This window comes from Haemaphysalis longicornis, unplaced genomic scaffold (genome assembly GCF_048455015.1).
Source record: "Haemaphysalis longicornis isolate Haplotype H1 unplaced genomic scaffold, Haemaphysalis longicornis Haplotype H1 scaffold_9, whole genome shotgun sequence".
NCBI lineage: Eukaryota > Metazoa > Arthropoda > Arachnida > Ixodida > Ixodidae > Haemaphysalis > Haemaphysalis longicornis.
The window spans coordinates 20,738,148-20,752,123 of record NW_027526460.1 but is presented as its reverse complement, the minus strand read 5'-3'; the positions used below and the strand labels follow the sequence as shown (position 1 = coordinate 20,752,123).

Below are 13,976 nucleotides of genomic sequence, written 5' to 3'. Positions count from 1 at the left end.
GGTCATCTGGAAGTTTTGAGCTGGTTAGATCAGCGTTGTCGTTTATTTGGGCTTTCCATTGGTTAATCGTGAGACGTAATTAACGTGGCATTTGTGCGCGTGTTACTGGGTCCTTTAATCGTCATAATCGCTCAATCGTATGGCGCTAAACTGCATTCGTCCACCACAATGGAACCCGTTATGCATTAAAGACATTCTATTTTTTTGTGTGCTTTGTGATTGATGTGCCCTTTGTAGAAACCCCATTGTGTAAAGTTGAATTTTCTGTGTAAATGTGGCGTTTCTGCAGTACGGTTTTCCGACACCGCCCCAAGTGGGACACAGCAATATTCACTTTAACAAAAAGTGTGCGAGCATCATCTCGTCTTCGAGCAGAAAAGCACACAACGTGGAAGAGCGGACTGAGCAAGGCGACAGCCGGCGCGAAGCATGCGAACGCCGCCAGTGCAGCGTCAGCAAATCTGCCCAGTCATGGTCAGGCCACGACTTGGCTTTGCCCACGGCTCTGTTGATGAGGTGGTCGCTCTTGCCGATTTTATCACTCTTTTTATTGCTGAAAGTTTGCTCTAGAAGCAGATGAATCGACGAAGTAGCGAAGTAGAAGGGCTTGACTCCAATAGCCGTGCGCCGTCTGTGGCACTTGGGAATGATGGCGAAGGATAAACGCGTTGCGTTGCCGCTGCGTCGCTATTCTGAGCTTTTAGTGAGTCGTGACCGGGCGCCTACCGTGAGGGAAGGCTTCTGCGTCCTTGCTGCGCTCGGCAATGTTGCTAATGCGAACGCTTGTTACGCCTTTGTGCAAGTGATTTCTGTTGTGTCTGCGCGCGTGTGGGTGTGTGCACGTGTGTGCGCGTGCGGTGAACCCCGGAACTGGACGACCGACTGGAGCTACGAACACTGCTTCCAATACCCCGTCACAACTATCCACTCCGTCCACGGAGTGTCGTCGAAGCGGTGAGTTCCGTGGCACAGCCGCGGGGCGAGCAGTTGCGTGCGAAGAAGCTGGGCTAAGACGTAACTTCGGTCTGTTCGGACACCGTCATTTAAAACAAAGCGGAACTCGCTCGCGAGCGCAGCGCTTGTTGGCCCGCAATTAGTGGGGCATTGGTCGTCGTGCAAGCCTCGCGACGCGCGGTAGGCGATAGCTTTCGAGGCAGCACCGCAGTGATCGTGGTAAACTCTGCGGAGCCCCCCAACGGTGGCTCCAGGGGCCGCGGCAAAGGCGAGTGCCTGCTTTCTTCGTCCTCGGTTTGTTTCAGGCGGTGGCCGTGTTCTCGGAGCGTTCCCCTCCCATTGTGTACTGTCTCATTCGGTTCTCTTCAAGCAGGCGTTTAGCCAGGCAGGTGCACGTCTCCTACCTGTCCTGTCCCCAGCTCGCCCGTCCTTGTAACAGGCCTTTTGCCAATAAAGCTGCTCCCGTGCATTGCCCTCCCTTTTGCCTCCTGTGGTGCATTCCCTTCCAGCCTCCCCTTCCGCCCGGTGTTGTTCATGGGCCCCCTTTTCGGTGAGTCCTGCATAGTCTTCCTGGTACTGCCGCTTACCTCGCTTTCTCTTCGCAGGAAATCCGGCCTACCACGCAGGCGTCGTTCTCCGGTTACCATCCAGGACTTGCCTTTCGCTCACCGCGTCTCCGAGCTCGAGTGCCAGAACCTGCCGTCAGTCCGATCACATTTTTGTATCGTACGCGTTGGTGCGATTTTCTTTTATCGCGAGCCATTATCATCATCATCATAATTTATTTCCTTAAAGACTCCACAAGGGGGTATTACATAAGGGGTGGATATACAGAGTATCAAAAACATTTGCCACATAAGGGGTTGGTATACAGGATATAACAAACTTTTGCTACATAAGGGGCGTATACAAGGTATAAAACATTGTTACATAGGGGTGGATATATACATTGCCATAAGGTCTCACTGACAGAGGTGAGTCGTTACATTTTTAGTTAAAGTGGATGGGCAGGTGATTGTGACGACGTGGTTTGGGAGGTCGTTCCAGTCCTTCACAGCACGCGGAAAGAACGACGCGGAGAAGGTAGCAGTCCTAGTGCGGTAACGGGAAACTTGGAGGGGGTGGCTGGTGCGGTGCGAAATGTACGTTAAAGCCATTAAAGGTTTTGTTTAACACTCATAGCTGTTTCACCCATGTGCTCGCTGGCTCTGTCGGCTTAGAGCACGGAGAAGTTACTAGTGGTTGTTCAACTAGGAGCGTTTAACTGCAATTTATGCTACACTGCGATCCTTCGGAAGAAAAAGTTGAGCCCTTCGCATTGATGTCTATTCAAACGGAATTCTAGCTTCCCCCCCCCCCCTTTTTTTTTCCACACATCCGGAGGAAGTTTGCTCGTGTAGAATGAGTAGTTATGTTTCAGTGGAAATACAATTGATGCTGCATCCGGGCCGTCCGTGATGAACTGCTGTTGCTTTTTTTTACCGGCTATGCGGGAAGGTGGTTTTTACGTTACCTGCAACTAGTTGAAGAGGCAACGAGGACGCGGAGTTACAAAAAAACGTAACGCGTTACAGATAGCTGTTTCTTGCAACGCATTTCTGCCAACACTGTTAGGTGATTGCGCATCTTTTACAGGCGCCCTGCACTGGCCAGAGGCCGCAGTGAGCGCAGAACTTTTGATGATAAAGCTGTCTGGAGCGCACGCTGAGCCATCGATAAATTAGCGGTGATATTTTTGTCAGTCATACCCCCCCTTCTGCAGTGCGCCGTGCCTTCGATCTACTGTGTTCTCACTGAGGGGTCGTAAAGAACGCCATCCAAGGTTAATGCATGTGTTCCTACTGGCACTTTTCCTTGTCTACAACCTGGTTGGCCGAGGCCATGGGCGAGGCCTTAGTGCCGGCTTCTAGCGTCTTGTCATCCGCTCGAATTTAGCTGTTCATTCGCCTCGACTTTCGTTATGAAGTTAACCTAAATGTCTTTTTTATGTGGGTGCCCGTCGCTTGACAATATTTGCTGTTGTTATTCGAACAGTGCGTCTACATGTACAGGTCCACGCAGAAGTAAACGGAGCACGGGAGCGGTGGCTGAAATGCATCGCGGCGCCCTTTAGAAACGCCGACGGGAAGCGACAAGTGGCGTTCTGGGGATGCGTGTGCGCTGCCCCCGCCACCCTATCTAACAATGCTTAATCGTCGCTCTGCTGGCATGTCTGACTGCGCGTGCCAGTTTTCAAGGGGCAGTGCGTTGCTTTAGAATGGCGTTGGTTTTATTGCCATTCGCTGCAATCAGCGGTGACTAAATCCGCTGCCTGTGCCGGAGAAGGCAAAGCTAACGAAATTCGGATGCACTTATGTTCGACACATGGTTATTCCAGGAGAGAGCATTTGTCAGTGTCACACCAAGATATTTATATTTATTTACTTCGATTAAAGGTCGGGTTGGAAGAGTATACGTGAAGGACAGGTTTTTACTCTTGTTGGTTATCCTCATGAATAGTTTCGTCCGCATTTAGCTTTGTATCCCACGAATAACATCCTGACTGAATATCCTGCAGGTTATAAAGTCGCTCCTGGTCTTCTTCGCCAGTAATTTCACTGAATAACACACAGTCATTGGCAAAAATTTCAATTTGAACTTTGTCTGCTACTACGGCAGGAATACCGTTGATGTAAACCAGAAACAGCAGAGGCCCCAGCACACCTCCCTGAGGAACACCCGAATTTACTGGAAGACAGGTAGAAGTCTTCGTATAAATGCTAACAAATTGAGTGCGGTTAGTTAAATAGAAAGACGCCCAGTTCATCAGAAAATCAGGGAGACCAATTGTTTCTAGCCTGTGAATTAGTTTGCAGCTTCGGGTGACCCGCGGATAGAGAGGATTGAGAGGAATTGCAGATAAAGCCTAGAGGAAACAAAACGCGAGGTTCTATCGGTGGTATTCATTGAAAATTTTAACTGTCAGTTTCTTCGCTTGGCAACACTGGAAACGGCAACGTACATGGCCGATGCGCCACTGACATGGCGCGGCTTGTGCCACTGGTCCCGCAGGCCGAAGGTGCAAAAAGAACAGCGGCGTGCGCCGTCTGCTCCGTTTCAATCCGATTCTCAACGGTGATGTCAACAGAGATGTTATTAATCGCACTCACATTGGACTCCGGGCCTTACTTTGCATTCTCAGTGGGGTAGAGTTTGGAAGGTCCAACACAAATCATGTACTTAGCACGGACAAGTACCCCCATCCCGCGGAGCCCGACGTAACCAGTGACGGCGCACTTACATGGTTGCTTGCATGCGTACCTCGCCCATGAATACAAGCTATTAGAAGACATGTGAATATCCGGACAGGAGAATAGGTACAGAGATCTCGAATGCACGCCATACTGTAATAAGTTGCTCAAAACTGGGGAGTAGCGTACGCAGGTATGGACTTGAAGGTATATTTAGATGATGTGACAGAATCAGCCTGGTGTTCATTATTTGAGCGAGCTTGCCGAATAGCCCCAGCCCATAATTTTTTTACGCTGGATTCATCTCTCATGGTTTGTATCAGCACAAAGAACTTGTCCAAGAGAGTCATCCTAATCCACTTCTTCAAGGACTTTATTGCAGTACTTACACTCAACGTGATCACGTTGTCTGCCAATTTCAAGTGGTTAAACTATTCTTCACTCTCTCGTGCCCTTTGGTTCTCCCATTCAAGTTTCCTGATTAATGCCCCCTCCACACTGGCTGCAATTTTGAAAGATAGTGTCTCCTTGTTTCACTCTCTTCCTGACCGGAATTTTTCATTCGTGTGACAGATCATCCTGCCGCGGTGGCTCAGTGGCCAAGGTGTTGAGCTGCCGAGCCCTATAGTATGCGGGGTCGATACTGTCCATGGTGGCTGCTTTTCTGATGGAGGCAAAAAGTGAAAACGCCCGTGTGTCGAGATTTCGGCGCATGCTAAAGATCCCCAGGTGGTCGAAATCAATCCAGAGCCCTCCACTAAGGTGCTCCTCAAAGTCCAGGTGTAACCTCGGAGCGTTAAACCCCACAATCAACCAATCAACGTATTTTCCTGCCCATGCACGCCTTGGATATCCTTTCAAAAACTCTTATGAATGTCTCTATTTCGTGATCTTTTAGTACTATCAGCACGGGAGTGGTGGTTACAGAATAAAACATCCTTGGCTAATCAATGGCATGTAAAAAGTTGATGCTTTAGCGGTTTCTGTATACAGTCTCTTCTCCCGGTGTTGTGAAATCAAAGGTGTCACGCTTGCAGTTATAACCTCTAGAAAGAAATTTAATGCTGCATAGAGTAAGGTTATGGCCGTAAAAGCAAATTCTTTTACATTGCCCTTCCGATAAGCCAGGGTTACGTTGGAATTTTGTCACTCTAGGTGAAACTGTAATCTTTTGAGACATTCTGTGAATAATTTTGCAAGCTTTTCTAGTTCAACGTCTCCTCTACCCGTTAGACAGAACGTCACTGAAACCGGAGAACGTCACTGACTGTAACTTTTCCGAAAAGCGCAGTAGTTTCAGCACTTTACAGAAAGTAACACGCAACACTGGCGTGCTTAGAATTTGCCCTACGTGTTTCCACGCCGCTCTCTGCATTTGGGAGCGCACCCGGTGAACCAGACGTCTTTCCGAAAATTCTTCAACTAAGTGCATCACAGGCTGACCGGCTTGAAGCACTACTGTGGGTGAGGGAGACAGTGCCACGAGAACAGAAGGACGGCCTGTCAGCTCGGGATCCCGCCGACGCACTACGCGTCCACGCCTGATTTCTGCTCTTTGACTTTTTGTTTATCACCCTGCAGACAGCGCTGCCTCAAAACGCGGTTACCTTTTCGTGTAGTATGCGAGACGTGGGGACGGACTGGTTGGTTTCAGCCGGCGGAAAAACAGCGAAAGGTGCGGAGGAAGAGGACAGCCACCAATCCCGGGGGACATGTACATGTTTCGCCTATTTCTTCCGCCGCCTTTTTTCGTTCCTTTTCGGGCTTCTGTAGACACAAAGCAGGCAACGCCTGAGTATGGTCCCTAGAAAGATAGAGCCTGAGGAAGAGCGTGTAGCCGCAGTCGGGGGCGCTTGTGCCTCTCCATGTAGTGCTCTTCGTCCCGAGGGTCGAGGGCGAACTATCGCCTCTATCGATGCGTAAACTCAAACATGTGGCCCTTCCGTACACGACGTCAATGAGAAGACCAAAGAAAAGATGTGGCGCATTCTGAGCCGCTGTCGGCGACACTGTGCACTTCACTCTTCTCCTAAAATGGTGTGGCCCCAAAGCTGCATCATCTGCTTTTATTCCTGACCAGAAAGGAACAGTTAAAGCGTAGGGCAACAGTTTTACAGAAGGGAGTACGAGGTCGCGCTACTTACGCACACTGGTTGGGGAGAAGTCGAGCTGGAACCCACATGCATTAAACTTTCGGGAAGGAGGACGGGGGGCGGGCCCCTAGGGCCCCCCCCTTCCCCCTCTGGCTACGGGCCTGGATGACAGTTGACTCGATTGAAGGAATAAGTAATAAAATTTGGTAGCAAAAGATTGGCTAGGGTCTCGCAAGGTAGGAACGACTTGAGGAATAGGTCAGCTGCGCACAGGACGCGAATGTCGTGATGATGATGGTTATGCTAGTGGTACCGTGATGGTGACATGTTATGTGCTGGTTTCTGTCAAGCTTAAGGGGGAACTTAAGTCATTTACAGGCTATTCAACAATTTCTCGTCTGAATGGTTGCGCTATTCTACGATAAAGTCGAATCTGATGTTCTATCAAAGCGTGTGGACGACTGTACAACCAGACCGTTCACATTGTATGGCTTGGAAAACTTCGGGACGTTATCGGCCATCCCGTATATCGCCCAGTGACGACGCTTTGTCGTCTCGCGCACGATGTGTATGTGGGTTGCTACCAGTGGCGGTCCCAAGACGGGGGGGGGCGAAGGAGGCGATCGCCCCCCTTCCCCAGGGGGGTCCTCAGCTTTCTATCTTTTTTTTTAAGCATTCCACTTGTGCGAGGTTAAATACCGCTTGTGCGAGACCGCAAACGTGTTGCGACCGTCAGAAATGCGGTCTCAAGCCAGCCGTTGCACCGCCTAAGGGGCGCCAAAAACAAACCACCAGATCGCTGAGTGATTTCTGTGCAAGCCGGTTACACCGCATACGCGCACACGCCTGCATGGTTATCCCCTCCTCCGCAGAATTCGCGTAAAGAGGGGAGCGGTTCTTTATTCGCCCCCCCCCCCCCCAAAAAAAAAAAAAAACTCTGGGACCGCTACTGTTTGCTACCTTGTTAGTCAAACCGCTTTTCTACTATCTGAAGCCGCAAGGTGCCGCGGTTTCATCACTAACAACGATTGAGAGAACACTTGTGACTCCAAAACGTTACATAGTGAATTGCGCTGGGTATGACTACGACGACAGTGGGCGACAAGAGGACAAGCGTATGTCTAGTTATTCCCAGCGCAGTTCAACACGAAGAGGCGTCGACTAGCTCAATTTGTTGTCCGTGTGATGGGAAACGTTAATTCGCGTAACTTAACCGCTTGTCTTGACCGCTTGCGCAGCGGGATAGCACTAGCCTATCACCTCGTGTGCATGTGAGGTGACCTTTCTCGCGGTCATCCCCACACCTTGGAGTCCACGTGGCCGACCTTTTAGTTAAACGAATCCCTAATTCACCGCGCAATAATCTCAGACACGCTCAACGCCCCGCGGAGAATGAAAAGGACACCGACACCGAAAGAAATAATTAAGAGAATGCAGGGAAAGAGTAACACAGACGAACCGGTGGAAACGCAAAAAGCAAAATTGCAGCTTCAGCAGAAGCAGCGGAGTTATGCCGGCCGGCAACGAATGGCTGAGCTCCGGAAGCGTGTCTCGGCCACGCCGCGAGATCCCCGCTGCGTTCGGTGTCCGTTGGTCGGGTCCCTTTTGTTTCTGGTCGCGTGATAAACGCTGTGTCAGCGTCGCGTCCGCCTCGAACAATGCCGGGCCCATTTGTCGCAATTAAAGGGGGGACAAAAGAGAGCGAGAGAAAAGCAGGAGCGCGGTTGGTCCCCGTCGAAGCAGGCATGCGCGAAGAGGCGCCTCGCGCATCCTGCAAGTATACTGCAAGCGAATGAAGGCCGCCGCCGCGTGCTCTCTAAATTCTCATAACGAGCCTTTCTTCACGCGGCCACACGCATTCAACGGGCTCATCTCCGTTGCGCTGTGTTGCCGCATACCAGGGGCGACCGCGGTTACAAGCGACGCTGGCTCTTCGTGGCTGTTACTTGGAAAGGCCACGTCTTCCCTGAAGCTTCAGGGGATGTTCAGCGTGCCGTGAACGCCGTGAATCCTGAATTCAACGGCAAATACGCCACGCTGCGGATAATTTCATTGAGCAAGCGCCAGCCCAATCATCCAATGAGTGGGGGGTTAACTATTAGCCTGAAGGTAGCGGTTCGATATATTGGCCCTGCATCCAAAATTATTTCAGGGACGTAAAGTCAGGGTTAGTCGTTCTTTACAACACGTTTGTTGGAACATACCATGCGATGACAGGTGATTCGTGCAATCGTGGGCGCACGCACCGACAGACGCACACCAAATCGCCCTCAATGCTGCCGGTCCTAAGTTTTGAGGGCATCATGGGACATGTTGCACCGGCCGAGGAAAGGGTCAGATCCTGCTCCTCTTGACATAGTAATAGTAGTGTACCCTTCTGTATACGCTTAGCATTATACATCATGATCCTTGTTTCATTCCTAAATTGTGTCGTAGCGGACCAACTGTCTGTTACAACAAGCTCTCCCTTTCGTTTCTCACATCAACGAAGAGAAAGTCACAACTATGCCGACGATGACGATGGGTCGCGACGTCGTGCGTCCGGAATAATATTCTCTTGTTGTCAGGCAAGATAATATTCTCTTGTTGTTGTTGCCTTTACGTGTAATAAATCTGCGGCTTTGGTACATGCTCTGCAATCTGAAAATGTATAGGGTCCCACTGTGGCTTCACTTGTAGCCGGTGTGTTGTTTTGGCTCGCCTTGACACATGATAGGAGAAAGCGTCATTTTGGCACTTTCGCTTATAATGGCGCTCTCGTCAGACCAAAATTAGAATATGCGGATTTCATCTGGAGCCCGCATCAAAAATACTTAATCAAGAAAATAGAAAGAGTGCAAAATTTAGCCTTGTGTGGAGTTTATATATATATATACTCCACATACGCGCGTTTTTTTTTCAGCGTGTCCGTTCTTCGCGACAGGGTAAAATTGAAAAAACTAGCTCATCGCAGAACTGTATCTCGCATTACGTTTTCATATCAGCTGTACCACGGTCGCTACAAAATACCTCGTGAAAGTTACTTAACTGAGCCTCCATGCTGTCAGGTCGTACAAACCACAACAAAACAGCTTCCCTATGAAATAAATTACCCGAAGAAGTAGTTAACGCTAATACAGTAGAATCTTTCATTCAGCTTTTAAACAAACTTTCCTTTGACCTCTAAAATTGTTTTTTACTGTGCCGCAATGACGGCACCTGCCTCTTGCATTCGCTTTTCATTTTATGTAGATCGAGTAAGTAATTTTATTTGTGAATTGCATTGTTGTATGTATATGTTTTATTACCTTTATATTACTGCTGTTTATTGTGTTGCATTGACGTTTGCACATGTTATTACTGTTGTGTTCGGAATTGCGAAGTACATTTTTCTGTTGATTCTAATCAAATATGTATTAGCGGTAGTTCTATTTAATGTTGCTGCACTATGTATGCACCCACTCCTGCTTGGGCCCGAATAGGGCCTGCATATTTGTAAATAAATAAATAAATAATAAATGTTTCCCCACCATTATCTACGACGCTCAGCAAAACGTGGCTCCGTCGAGCAGAGCATTTCTTCCTCACTTGCTTGTTCTATAGCCGACACCTGTAGGAGTCCGTGGAAGCTACATTTCTTCAATCAATGATTGATTTGATTGTTTGATTGTTTGTCAACGGAGGCGATGAGGCGCGCCGTAGTGGAGGGCTCCGGGCTAATTTTTACCACCTGGAGATCTTTAACGTGCGCCGAAATCTCGTACACACGGGCGTTTTTGCTTTTCGCCTCCATCAGAAAAGCGGCCACCGTGGCCGGGAATCGAACCCGCGTCTTCGCGTTCAGCAGCGCAACGTCTTAGCCACTGAGCTACCGCGGCGGATGTGAGGCGCTGGTGACGTCAGGGTGACCGAAGTTTACTCTAACTTGTTCCGGTTTCAGTTTTCGAAACACTGATTTCACTTGCACCCCGACTTAGTCAATCTGAAGCACTCAGATCACGATCATATAGCAACTCGTGTCCTTATATCGCCCGAATGCCAGTGATGGAGAGGGGGAAACTGGGACTATATATTTTTCTTTGGCGACGCCCGTAAGCAGAACTGGCCTGCTCAGGGAAGAGGAATGGCTGCTGCGGCGGCCCCGAAAGAGACGTTTCTTTTTTCTCGAGCCCGCGATGCCATGGGACGCGCGTAGAGCATCGCTCTATGCTTGGCCGCGGCACGGGGTGCCGGAGAGGTGTTAATGAAATGCGCTCCGCTTCAGCGCCCAGCTAAAACTCCGGCGCCGGCACGGCACCCTGGCGATAAGACGCGCCGATAAAATTTTTTTTTACGATGCCGCTACGGTGGGCTTGCCGCCGTAACTACGATGGGAAAAGAAGGAGTAACAATAAAAATAAAGGGAACAGGGTTCGGGGCGGTGCGTGCAAGGCGCCCGTAAAAAAAATGTAGTGTGGGGGGGCAGAGCACTCGTAAAAACGGGTGAGGCGCCTCGTCGCGTGCTGCGTGCCCGGTCCCGCCCGCTGCGTCCCAGTGGCGTGACTGCGGAGCCGGAGGGCCGTATCCTCCCGCGCGTGTTGGTTCGAGCCGTACGCTGCTGCAGACGGCCTGGTTGGCCTTATAGTTGCTTGCACTCGCTATAACGAATTTCATTATTGCCGAACGAGGGGATGCCGCAAAGTAATTAGGTGGGTACGCTGGACAATGCTGCGCGAAACTTCCCAACTGTGTACCAGTGGAGTGCTAGCTTAAGGTTAGGGCCCAAGCTGCTGATCGTAGGTTAGTCGCGAGGGGTCTTGACTTGTTCTGTTCAGCGCTACCAGAAGACCCTAAATCAGGTGGTAGGGCTTGGTTACTCGTCCGTCTTGAAAGCTCGCAACGTCGCCGCCTTTCTCATTTGGTGCTTGTAACCGAGTTGTGCTGCCTATGCCCCCAATAGTACGGATTGCAACGTAGAAAGTTTTGTTGCCCCATATTCGCAAATATAAATACAGTCATCGATAAGTTGTTGGGGGAGGTGGTGTAGTAAGCCCAGAGGCGGGATGTTTCTACAAGCCCGAATAATTCAGAAAGGTATCCGGCTTTATAGAACGCATGGTAGAACAGAGAACGGCTAGCCAACCATGAGCATAGAAAATTAATATTCCTTTTAAATTAAGGCAGGAAGACAATATATTATGAGCGAAAGTAAGCAGGGAACTTTTTAATGTTAGGTGGCAGTTGTATTCCAATTCAAAATGGAAGTGGAATAAACTGTTTATTTATTCTCCGTAAGTTTTACTAGGTTTCGACCCTGAAATGTTATTGTGCGATGTAAAGCGTGTCAAGACTAAACGATGCACCCGGCTACAGCTATAATTAAAGGACAGTAAACATGACACGCCTGTTGTCTATTGCGTACGATCATTCAGAATGATGACTTCAGTTTCATGTAGAACGTGGACCAATGTCACTGACATGGGCGCTCCTGATCAATGAGATGCAGAAGGAAATGCGGCCTGGTTTGGGAAAATCCCCGTAAAACAGATTCATAAGCATATTTCGTAAAGAGGAAGTACTACTCTTGTGTACCCGAGTATACGAGCGTATAAGTTTTTGTATAGATGCTTAACACCGAGAATGCAGTTACCGAAACCACCGGGGGCTCCCTGAACATTCCTGATAATTTTCGTGCGACGGGTATGCATTTCACGCCGCTCGAGGACTTGCCTCTCTTGCCCAAAAATGGCGAGGCTTCGTTTAGTTCAGAGTTAGTCTTCCCGTTCATCATTAGTGTTACGGGCTGGTGTCCAATAGATGACGATGAAGGAGAAGTCAGAAGCTCGCTAGCGCTTGGTTTGAGCCGACGATGGTTTGCGCTCAGCCCCTGTCTTCCAACTCTAAATACTGTAAATAAATCTCACTATACCTTGCCGGTGATTCACATCAATACCAATGCCGCAGTGTGTCACTCGCGTTGTCTGGCACTCTTGATGTAGCTGCCGCTGTACAACAATGGGGTTCGAACGACCTGGTCGTGGTGTTCCCTGCTCCGAGGATTCCGAAATGCAAGAAGAGCGATAAGAAATTGGCGCACATCTTTAGCACCTTGGAAGGACACTTTCCCATGGCTGAAAAAGAAAAAGAGATGTAAAATTCCTCTAGGACAGAATATTAGCCATTAACCCTGTGACATGTGTCCTTTCTTCAATGATGCCTTCTTATGCACGCAAGAAAATTTCTCGGATGAAAAAGAACAGCGGCTGGAAAGTTTCGTCACCACACCTGAATGCCACGATCGCCGCCAAATAGATCCCATATTGTCGCAGTCAAATTTATTCACCTTCAAGATTGAAAATAAGGCGGACGTGTTCGGCCCTGATAAGTCACTTTCGCTAGAATCCTGTCAAGCTTTCCACTCATAGCAGTGGCTTTGCAAAAAAAAAAAAAAAGCTAGGCATATTCTGGTCATCTCCGTCATGAGTTCTGAGCGGAAAGCTCCATTCAATTGAATTCGATTTATTGAACATTTGAAGGATGTTTGGAGCACAGGCAAAAAGCCTATGACAGCTTGACAGGGCTTGCGCCCCAATGAATGGCAAACAGCATGGTCGAAAGAACAACCCTTAACTGTGTTGCAAAAACAAGGATGTTGCTCCCCGTCTTCGAAGTTACCTTTAGTCTTCGAAAACTCCTCACGCTGCGAATCTAATACTAGATGCAATGTTCTCAACCTTGTTCACGCAGAACGCGCGTTCGACTCGCCTGCCCGTGTCTTGTCAAGACATGCTAATGGGTATATAACTGCCCCCTCTCGAGAGGACGAGGAATACGCACGCAGGCCCTTGTTGGGGGGAATTTTCGGCTTTTGGCGCGAGGCATTTCGCTGTCAGACGCCCCCTCCTTCAGGCAGAGCAAGCTCCTGACAAATCACGTTTCCGGCATGAAGTTCGATCGTTACCGCAAGGTTAATTTTGCACAATACGCCTCCGGTCTGTACTCGCACAATAAAACCTCGTTACGATGAAGTCCTCGGGACGGGACACTAGCTTCGTTACAAGCGGTACCAGAAGGCCTCCGGTGGTATCTTACTGAAAACCAGTGACGTGTTCTTTATGCACTGCAGTCATGCACGTAAACCAGTCCTAAAAAGTGAGATGTTGAATAAAGTGATTTCTCTGTGGCGGGGGTTTACTGCATATGGGTCCTTATGTGGAATAAAAGTATAGTTGCAAGTCTGCGCCTGTCCTTGCGTCGTCTCCAGTTCGCCCAGCTTAAACTTTTTGTCAATTAAGATGCACCAACTAGTCCCGCAACAGGTCATTCTAAACTCTCAGTCAATTACAGACTCCGACCTGACATCATGGTTCATTTGACGAGAATTGTGAGGTGGATACTTCACGAGGAGCCAGGAGGCTCACCTACGGATAAACGTGACTTAGAATTTGTATTTCAGAAGTAGCATAAGGCATTTATTTAGCTTTCTCTCGCACGAACGATTGACACGAGGGCACTCGCAAAGTTTCCAATGTTAGCTGCTGCGAAAACCCTGCAACCTTAGGGGGAAAGACTGGTTGATTCCTCTGTCATAGAATTAGAAAAAATAAGAAAGTGGAATGTGCAGTGAAATGTGCAGCTGAGCATGATTTGCTGGTCAGCGGCTGTCTTGTGGGTGTGCTTGGCGAGCAACGTCCTGCTGGCGGGTCGCTTCGGCAAAGGTGTACCGGCGTCATTTCCGTGA

At 49.2% G+C, this 13,976-nt stretch overlaps 1 long non-coding RNA gene across 1 annotated transcript in view; it reads left to right on the top strand.

The window, feature by feature from the left end:
• Positions 1–403: 403 nt before the first annotated feature.
• LOC144153870 (uncharacterized) overlaps positions 404–13,976 on the top strand; it is a 226,482-nt gene continuing 212,909 nt past the window's right edge. Inside the window, exon 1 of the long non-coding RNA XR_013319403.1 lies at positions 404–954. This is a non-coding gene — a long non-coding RNA (uncharacterized LOC144153870). The remainder of the gene's footprint in view (positions 955–13,976) is intronic.